Source organism: Triticum dicoccoides, chromosome 5A (assembly GCF_002162155.2).
Source record: "Triticum dicoccoides isolate Atlit2015 ecotype Zavitan chromosome 5A, WEW_v2.0, whole genome shotgun sequence".
Lineage (NCBI taxonomy): Eukaryota > Viridiplantae > Streptophyta > Magnoliopsida > Poales > Poaceae > Triticum > Triticum dicoccoides.
Window position 1 is genome coordinate 92,826,594 of NC_041388.1, and position 10,719 is coordinate 92,837,312.

Consider the following 10,719-nt stretch of genomic DNA (forward strand, 5'->3'; position numbering starts at 1 on the left):
AGCATGTTATCAACATAATCATGAGGGAACCACATAACTATCCACCATATGAACAATGAATCATATCCAACTAAGCATGGCATAATGACGAGCATGAATATTACAAGTACAACACTACTCATAGCATGACCACTAGCATCAACAATAATATCATGCAAGAATAGATCAACAATGCTATCATGCAAGCATTTAACCAACTGGATGCAATGGAACATGCATAACAACGGTACTCGGGACAGACGTCAGTCATGCACCGAAGACCATTATCAACATCAACATGTACTACTACTAGCAAGCATAAGCATATGAAAAGAATACTAGCAACTAGCAGGGCATGTCAACCAGGTGCATAACAACATAGCAATAAAGTAAGCACTAATCCAGAAGCATTACCGAAACAAGGATAACCAGAGTTTAAACAAGCAAATATTTAATAAATATTCAAGTTGAAAACCATGGCTACTGCATGACTATCGTGCAAGTGGGTATTGTGGCTTGCCTGGGGTGACAGAGACTCCAGGAAGAAGTGCGGTGAAGCCGCAGAACGAAACGTTGGATGGTTCTTTCTTGGAGGGGGCTGATTAGAGGCAAGGGCAAAATGGTCATTTTCACTATGAGAACACCTAGTGAAAATGTTACCAAAAGATAGAGTTCGACGAGAAGAAGAAGTGAGCGCTGGTTTCACCTCAATCGGAGTTACGGTTGAAAAGTTGCGAGGAGTTGAAGATCAAGGACCAATCTGTGAATATTTCTTCACAAACAGGTCCCTGGCGAGGAAAAACAGAACACGCCTTCGTCCAGATTACGTTTTCCGTGAAGGGAAAACGTATTTTTAGCCGCAATAGATAGAAAATACGCTTTCTCAAAACGATAATGTATTTCCAGAAAAGACGTCTCCACTTATCCATGTGGACCAGGGAACGAGAGGCTTACAGGTGGGGTCCAGGCGCAGGGGGAGGGGCCAAGCTCGATAGTCTCCTTCCTCCCGCTCCTGTGCTCCCGTGCGATACAGAGGAGGAGCGGGGGAGGAAGCGGCGAGGGGGCCGGCCAGCTCCGGCCGTCTCTGGCCGAGCCGAGGGCACCGACGGGACCGGGGCTGGGACGGGGTCCCGTTCAAAGGGAGCACGGCCACCGGGCAGGAGAGGGATGGAGGGGAGAGGGGGCGCCAGGAGGACGACCGGGACGGGCGGGCGGTGGTGCTCTCCAGCGAAGCACGCACTCCGGCGAGGGGCAAGTGGGTGGGGCAGCTGAGTGGAACGAGGGAGGGACAGTGGACGTGGAGGGGAGGCGAGAGGAGGCTCGGGTTGGCCAGAATCATGCCGAGGCCGAGGCAGCCATGGCGGACAGAGGCGAACTCCGACGAGATGGGGCGATTCCAGAGAGCAAATGAGGCAAGGGAGATATGGTTGAGGTGTGGAGGGACTCGGGGGTCCTATATATAGGCCCGGGGAAGGCTCTGGAGCTCACAAGCGAGCTCCCGACCGAGCTTTAATGGCGGGCAGAGGCTGGACGCGGCATGGGCATGGCACTAGCGGCACATTTAAGGTGAACCACGACGAGGCAGCGAGGCAGGGCGATGTAGTCGAGCACGGGAGAGCTCCAGGACATGAATGGAGGTTGAGACGATGAGGGGGGAGACGAGCACAATGGCCGGACCGAGCCAGAGCTTGCACTGTGCGTGATGCCAGCGTGATCACCACGGGCTCTGGTGCAAATGGCGCGTTCTGGCTGGGCCGATCATGTCCAGTAGATAGACCTTCGCGCCCTTAGTCAAAATGAGGAAATAAATTGGTCCAGGGGCAAAGAAGAGATTTGCACTTAGCTCCAAAGTAAATCAGTAAGAAGGTGTTTGTAACTCTCTATGGTTAAACTAGGTTGGTAACTTGGTAAAGAGTTTGTCTGATGATGATCACATACTAAGGTGATGTTGATCACAAAAAATCAGACTAATAGGAGGAGTTTAGATCGGGGCTGTAGAAAGTGCAAAACTGGCCAGAATTAGGGATTTGGATGATACACTCACATACTTGATTTCTGTGAGCTGAAATTTGGCATAGAGGGGTTATATGATGATCTGAAGCTGCTGTAAAAGTTTCATGCCATTTTTAAATACCAAAGTGGCACTTGCTTCACAAAGCTTCATTCTGGACAGAAACTTGGAAAAATTGCACAGGGCAATTGGATTAGCTAATTGAGCTAAAACTTGGTGGAGGGAGTTTATATGGATTGAAGAGTGCCCCGGAAAAGTTTCAGCTTAAATGAAGCAATATAAAATATAGTTGCTTCACAAACTGAAAATCTGACCAGAAACTAAGATTTGGAGCTGGGCTCACATAGATGAGTTACATGAGCGAATATTTGGTGGAGAGTCATGATAATATCATATAAAGGACTTTGCAAAATTTTAACTCATTTGGATATGGCTAGCTTTAACTTCCTTCACAATTACTTCCCTCACACAGGAACTTTAAAAAATTGCTCAGGAATATTTACTAGGAAAATTGAGTAGAATTTTGGCACAGGTCAATTATTTGGATAGGAAAAGATGTCCAAGAAGTTTGGGTTCAAATGGGTAAAGATAAATAGAACTTGCTTCACAATGTGCCATTTAGGACAGAATAGGAAATGAATTTATTGAGCATGATGGGAAACATGGCCAATGATATATTTTGCCATATTTGAGGAAGATATTACCCAAAAATTATGAGAATTATTTGGTAATTTTAGGAGTGACGGAAATATAGGTTGCTTCACAACCTAAGGTTTTAAGGGTTATTCCTTTTATCAGAAAAGGAATATTCCCAACAAAAGAATTTTGGGTTAGGTTAAAGATGGAAATGAAATGATCTTGGGATGATGAAGAGGGTGACAAGCCACTATAAAACCTAGGAAAAGCAAATCAAACAGGAAATCCAAGAAAATCAAAGGAAAAAGAAAAGGGAAAAAATCCAGGCTGTTACAAACCTTCCCCCCTTAAAGAAATCTCGTCCTCAAGATTTGGTTGCTCAAGGTTAAATAATCTTTCTGACTTGAAGAAACCGTTTCCAACTCAGGTTTCTTTTATTCATCCTTCTATATAATATTTCCACTGAATTGGATCTAACTGACTGTCTTGATCTGGGGTGGTTTGCTTCGCCGTATGTGACATTCTGACAGGACGTACCTCATATGTTCCTGTTTATACTGACTTAAATTTTCTTTCATATCTATTGGCTGAGCTGGCATCCGAAATGTTATTTGTACGAACATACTTGTCCTTCCTGATATTGATCCTTGCTGGAAATATTATTCTAGTATCGAGTACCGAGAATATTCCACGGAGTTGGGGAACATATCTTCCTGTGGAACAAAGAATCTCTTCTACCCAGGCATTGGTTTCCTCGAATATATGCATGCCTTCAGGGTTCAAAATAGTGAGGTGGATCATACCTGCTTTGTTAACGGATTCTGACATCTTGCAGGAGTTTCTGACTTATCTTGACTGGCTTCACAGTCTTGAGTACCAAAGGTTTGACTGTCGCTTTTTGTGACTGATAGAAAAATGCACCATCTCCTGATGATAAGATTTGCAAACTTGACTGGCGGTGATCTTGGCAAACAATCCCATCCACACAGGCTATTCTTTTAATTGCTTCCCCTATGCGAGAGATAAAAATTCTCAAAGTATATGTTTTCACACGGATTCTTCATTTTTGCCAGTATCTCCCTAGGAATAACAGTCTGTGCAATGCTCCATCATGGGTGTTGAGGTCAATATATTGAGCTGTCCATGAGTCTGACCGGACAGACTTGGGTATTCATTGCTGACAGTTCTGAGCATACTGTGGATTGAGCTGGTTGCCTCGCTATGAGGTCCTTACCACAATGGAGTATACCTCTTAGGTTTGCCATGGAATAAGACGGTCTTGGGCATCCACATTTTTCACATAATAACCGGTCTACCTGTATTGTGGGCCTTGCTCTTTCATTATTACTTCCTTCATCTGGATCCTCAACTGAAAGAGCGGGCCTTATGTATATCCTTGATTATCTTCGCGGCCCTGAATACTGTTACGTACAATATCTGGCAATCATACTGTCGGATTTCGGGTTCCGGCAGACCCTTGAGGTTCGAACACTGGGGTGCGCACGGAGATTTCGCCTCCTACCTACCTGCACCCCTCCGCCTCGCTAAGATCTAAGCTAAGGAAAGAGCAACACAAGAGACATAGGGTTTATACTGGTTCGGGCCACCGTTGTGGTGTAATACCCTACTCCAGTGTGTGGTGTGGTGGATTGCCTCTTGGGCTGATGATGATGAACAATACAAGGAAGAATAGCCTCGCGAGGGTCTGCTCTTTGCTGGGGGGGACGAACTGTTTGGAGGAGTTCAGTCACCCTTCTCTCTCTAATTTCAATCCAATCCTTGATCCTAGATCTCTGTCTCTAACCTTCCTTTTACTTCAAACCCGAACCCCCATCCTTGTGGGCGGCTGGTCCTATTTATAGGCAATGGCTTGGGCCTCTTCCCAAATATTGAGCGGGAAGGGCGCCAACAATTGGCCATTTTGAAGGGGAACATCTAGTACACTTATCCTGACTAAAGTTGGTCCTCGCCTGCATAAAGCTCTGGTGGTGACGCTGTCTTGGGCTCCACGACGATTTCCGTCTTGCGGTCCTCCTGGTCTTGGTCTTATTGCACCGAAACGGCAACCTTTGCCTGATGCCTCGGTACTCCGCGGCTGCGCTTGCCCCCTTTGCACCAAAGGGGAAAGGAGGACACTGCGCGGGCTGGCGCCCGCCTGGCGCCCTTGGTCGTCATGGCTTGCGTCATGGGCACCTCGTGAGGTACCCCGCCTTGATCTCTCCGCCTCCTCGCGAGCCAGCCTGGTGAGGCCGTGCCTGAGGAAGCTCCATGTCATCCGCCCCGCGAGGCTTGGCCCCTTGCGAGGGTCTTGGGTCTGTGTTGATGAAGATGGGCCGTGCTGGGCCCCCCTTTGAGCCACGCCGCAGGCCGCGGGCAGGCAAGTCTGGGGACCCCCGTTCCCAGAACGCCGATAGTAGCCCCTGGGCCCAAGGCGCGCCCGGACTTGGCCGTGCAGGGAGGCGGAAGGGCAAGAGCGAAGCGCCATGGGCCCTAACAGCCTGCGGTCTTGGGCACTGCGTGGCGGTTGATTGGACGTGGGCGTCTCCACTTCCCCATGGCGCCTCGGCAACTGCACGGATTGGACAAGCCCCTGCATGCAAAGCGGGTCATGATTACCTGCGATCGTGGAGGTCGGTGGTTGGCCTTCGCCGGCCATAAGTACAGAACGGCGCGCGCCCTTCCAGTCCATCCCTTCTTGCTTCTCCTTCTTCCTGGTCCTTGCTCCGTCTTGCTGCGATGGCTCCGATCCGCCGGTTCTCGACGGCAGAGAAGGGAAAGGCTCCCCGAGAGGAACCAGACCCGCTCCCGCCGAAGAAACGGCTCGCCCTCCGCGGCCCAGACGAGGGGGCCCATTAGGTGGTGTCGAGGCCTTGGTGCGAGCGGGCACCACCGGGGTTCCCGCTTCCCTTGTACGCCCACATCGAGGGCCCTGAAGGAGTTGATGCTGCTCGCCACGGGCGGCGCCGCCGTCGGCACCGACGGGTCACGAAGGTGTGGGTTGTCCCCCCTGGGGTCCACACCGAGGGCTCCTCCCGAGAGTTCGTGCTCCACGCTGCCATGCCTCCTCAGTCTTGGATTCGCCTTCCTCCCTTCTTCGCCTCCATCATCCCGCAGGGAGAACTCCTGGAGCTTTGGCTGCAGCATGCCGGTTGCAGCACCCTCGTGACCGAGGCAGAGGTCGCGGTCGTCGCCCCGGGCGAGGTCTTCATGACTCGAGGCTGGAGCGAAGTCGCCCGGGTTTGCAGGACGAGCGGCGCCTTCACAATCCACTTGGAGTACGACGGTGCTTCGGTGATGTTCTTCAAGGTCTTTGACGCGAATGGGCGTCGGCTGGAGTGCTGCCCTGGGAGAGGTGGCCGGGACCCTGCTACGGCGAGGACTGGGCCCGCCGACCACTCCCTTGGCGGCTCCTCAGGCGGCGGAGGCGGCGGAGGTTCCAGCGACTCCGGCGAGCTCTTCGCGACTCCGGAGACGAGCGACGACAGCTACGAGCCCCCGAGCCAGCGCCGCTCCTGGAGCAGGGCGGGCTCGTCAGGCCGTCGCCGCCTTTGATCTGGATGGGGTTGGCACCGGTGCTTGACGGCCCACTGTTGATGATGGCGTCTTTTGCAGGGCGCGCATAGTTAGCATCCTTTTAGGATATGTTCCCTGCGAGGAATCAAAGACGCGTCTCGTGGGGGCTTGTAAGGTGCCTGTGATCCTGTTTTGTTAATATAACCCTTGTTGCAGAATTGTGCGAGTTGCTCATTCCGTCTTAGCTCAGTTCTCCCTTTCGAACCTCACGAGGGCTTGGTGCTCTGCGCCGACAGGTCCTAGTCCCAAGGCGGCTTCAGCCGTCGCTGGTATGCCAGGCCGCGATGCCGTGGTCAAGGCCAGGAGGTGAGCGACCCGGAGTCCGGTAAGAGCCCCTGAGTCGCGATGCTCAGGAGGTCCCCTTTGGCGCTCAAGCAGCTGTCGTTCGGTGAGAAAGGAGAGCGGCGTCGCTAACATGGGATTGCATTAGGTGCGGGGATGGTGCCACGGTAGCTGGCGCTTCCAGGTGGTGACTTATCTCGAGAATCAGGGGTCGCTCTCTGGTGTGTCCTCGCGTGAGGCTGCTCGGCGAGGTCCTCGCGTGTCCCTCCCCTCTCGCCTTTGCTCCCCTTTCTGCTCTACGTCCTCGGGTCCCGGCCCTCGAGCGAGTCTCAGCCGTCGCTGGTATGCCAGGTCGCGATGCCGTGGACAAGGCCAGAGGGTGAGGGCTGGAGAGCCAGTAGGAGCCTTGAGTCGCGATGCTCAGGCACCCCCCCTTTAACGTGCAAGCGGTTCGTGCGGATGAGAGTGAAGGAGACACCGCAAGGGCCTCGCCTGACGCGGCTCCTTTAGGAGATCCTGTAAACCCATCATAGAAAGAACGAGGGGTTGCCATGACAATTGACAGTCAGCCGTTGGTTGCTTCCGAGGGGCGATGAGGCACTGAAGGCTTGACGAGGTGGCGCCATGCGGGGCTGCCGCGGCCAGAGCTCAGCCATTCAGGTTTGTGGGCGTTGCAGGGACGGACCCATGCGCAAGCGTCATGCCGTTTGGGAGCAGTTCCGTCAGTTGGCGTCAGTTGAGCGGGCAACTAGGTCAAACACATTAGCCACGAAGGAGTGGATTCATTCAAATAGATGCTGGGAAGGCAGACATCACTAGGTCAGGCCCGAGCGACTTGGGGATGATGCAGCCCGAGGGGCGCCCCCAACAAGGTAAGCTAACAACATGAAATAAAAGGGATACATGCCGCAGGGACGGACCCACACGGCCTGGGAATAATGCAGCCCTGGGGGGGGGGGGCGCTCCCAGCTGGAAATGAAACTTGTAAGATGTCACCTGATGATGTTGAGGACGAAGGACTGTTGGTGTAGCAGACTCAGTGGGCTGCAGAAGCCGATCCTCACGAGCCCCCAGGCCTAGGGGCCTTTGGAGGCTCCGGAGGCGCTGGTGGCTCCTCGCGGACCATCTCCATCTCCGCCAGGGCTGCGGAACTCCTGGCCTCTTGTGCCTCCATGATGCCCCTCATGAGGCGCTGGTATGTGGCAGCTGCGTTCGGCAAGCCGTAAGGCATGCGGACGTAGCTGTGGGGTGGACCTCCGTAGCGCCCCACTCGCGAGGGCCAGAGGCGCTCTAGAGAGGCGACTCGATTGAGCCCTGGTATGTCGATGCAGACGCGCAGCCCACCATCCTCGCCTGGATGGGGAGCCACTGCTGGTAGGCGGCGACCGCCTTTCATGACTCTTGACTCATGTAGCTCCTGAATGGCCTTGCTGATGAACTCCTGAGGGTCTGGCTCTCCTTGGCTTACTCCTTCTTAAGGGAAACGTGCTTCAAAACACGCCTCCATGTGGTCCCAAGCGCCTCCCTCGTGACCCTAGCCAGGTCGGTGGCCCTCCAGGGGAGAGCCCCCGAGCCCTGCCTGAGGAGGGCGTCGGGCGCACTTTCCTATGCGATGGAAGGAGGTTCCCCCTGGGCAGGCAGGGCCCTGAGGGGCCTGCCTCCTGAGGAGCCGGGATGGACGATGTCTTCTTCTTCTTGGGGGCGGTCTCGGGAAGCCTCCTGCTTCTGCGATCCGGGTCTTCCAGTGACGCGGCCTGAAAGGTTCGTTCCAGGGAACACACCGCATCCTTCTCTTCACAGGGCACCGTGATGACTCCGCCACTTCCTGGCATCTTGAGGACGTTGTAGCCGTGGTGGGTTACGGCCATGAACTTGGCCAACGCTGGGTACCCGAGGATGGCGTTGTACGGCAGGCGAATGTGAGCGACGTCGAAGTCGATGAGCTCGGTGAGGTAGTTGTCGCGTGCCCCAAAGGTGACAGGGAGGCGAACCTGCCCAATCGGGACCGTGGAGCCGTTGGTGACTCCGGAGAAAGGCTTGGTTGGCTGAAGCTGGCTGTAGGGCACTTGGAGATTTTTGAATGTTTCCACGGACAGGATGTTGAGCCCTGCCCCGCCATCGATGAGGGTCCTGGTAACCACCATGTTGCTGATGATTGGGGAACAAAGCATCGGGAGGACTCCGGTTGTAGCCACACACTTGAGCTGATCTGCTGAGCTGAACGTGATGGCGCATGCCGACCACCTGAGAGGGCGCGTGGCTTCGAGCTTGGGGAGGACTGCATTCACTTCACGGGCGAACTGCTTGAAGATGCGTTGAGAGGCTGGGGCTTGAGCCCCGCCCAGGATGCAGGCGATCGCGCGCGGCTCCTGGAAGCCCCCAACCCCCTCGTCCTGGTGGCGATCCTCGTTCCTCCTTGGCCGCGGCGGCAGCGAAGGGAGGCCTGCATTGCCTTGCGGGCGATCCTCGTGAGGCTGATCCCTCCAGTCTCCCTCGCAAGGCGGATCTTGCCAACGATCCTCGCGAGGTTGATCACGCCACCCTTGGCGCGGACCACGATCTTCCCAGCGTCCTGCGTTCCTTCCTCCTCCTCGTCCGTAGCCCCAGTCACCGCGGTCGGGGCGACGGCCGATCCTTCCTTCTCGCACGGCTCGGAGCTCTTGACATTCGTTGGTGTTGTGGGTGTGGAGGTTGTGGTACACAGAGTATCGACTGCCCTTGGGAGGTTCGGGCAGATCTCTGCCCCGCTTGGTGTCTGGTTCTACCGCGAGCACGGCAGCCCCCTTGCGCTTCACATCCTTGGCCTTGGGCTTCTTCTCTTCTGGGTCTGCGGCAGGCAGCTCGAGGAGGGAGAGACGCCCTTCCTCAGCCCTGGCGCACTTGGTTGCCAAGTTGAACAGCTCCAAGGAAGTGCACAGGTCTTCATGCAACGCCAGCTCCTCCTTCATCTTGACATCGTGCACGCCGTCGGAGAAGGCTGAGATGATGGCCTGCTCAGTCACCTTGGGAATCTTGAGGCGTGCGTTGTTGAAGCGCTGGATGTACTTCTGCAGGGTCTCCCCGGGTTGTTGCTTGATGCGGCGCATGTCGCTCACGGCGGGTGGCCGGTCGTGAGTACCTTGGAAGTTGGCGATGAAGCGGGTGCGCATCTCGTCCCAGGAGGAGATCGTGCCTGGGGCCAGGTTCAGGAGCCAGGTGCGGGCCCCGTCCTTGAGCGCCATTGGAAACTAGTTCGCCATGACCTTCTCGTCTCCGTTGGCAGCTTCGATGCCAGCTCATAGAGCTGGAGGAACTCCGCAGGGTCGGCCGTGCCGTCGTAACGAGGAGGCAGGTCTGGCTTGAACTTGCTGGGCCACGCGACGCTGCATAGCTCGGTGGTGAAGGCACGACAGCCTGCTGTGGCCACGGGAGGCCTTGGGTGACGGAGAGCTTGGTCTTGCATGTCCCCACGCGCTGCAGCTGGGAGCAGCACGGGGTCTTGGCGTGCGGGAGCAGGAGCATTGTCGCGACATGCTGGAGCAGGGAGCGCCCGGGCAGCTTCTTGCGAGTGAGGGACTTCTTGGCAGCTCTGCTCTTGCCGCGCTGGCACCTGATGGAGCGGGTTCCGCCCAGGGGCCACGCGCCTTGGAGCCATGGCGCCTTCTTGAGGAGGAGGCGGCCGGGGCGCCGCCGGAGCCTCGTCGCCTGCGCGGGGCGGGGTGCGGTGCAGCGGGACGAACGGCGCAGGAGAGCCCCCTGCGGCGCGGACGAGCTCGGCGACGCGGTCAAGCCATTCTTCGTAGACGTCGTCGACGGGACGGTAGCGCAGGAGCTCGTTTGCCGCGATGAGCGCAGCTCGAGTCTCCATGGGTGCGCGGAGCGCACGGGACGAAGAACCAGCTGGGGTGAGCGAGGGAGTAGCGGTGCAGCCGTCTTGCCGCACTGACGGATGCTGAGACGATGCTTGCTGCTCGTCCCCCGCCGGGCTGGTGGCGGCGTTGACGGCAGGTGATGGGGAACGGTGAGGACGCCCGCCGACAGGAGCCGTCTGGGCGACGCGGGAAGCGAGAGCGGCCCGGTGCTCGGCGCGGGCCCGACAAGCGTCAGACATGGGCGTGATGGTCGGAGGAGAACGGGGTGGTGGAAGACGAATTCCGGCGCACCCCTACCTGGCGCGCCAAATGTTGGATTTTGGGTTCCGGCAGACCCTTGAGGTTCAAACACTGGGGTGCGCACGGAGATTTCGCCTCCTACCTACC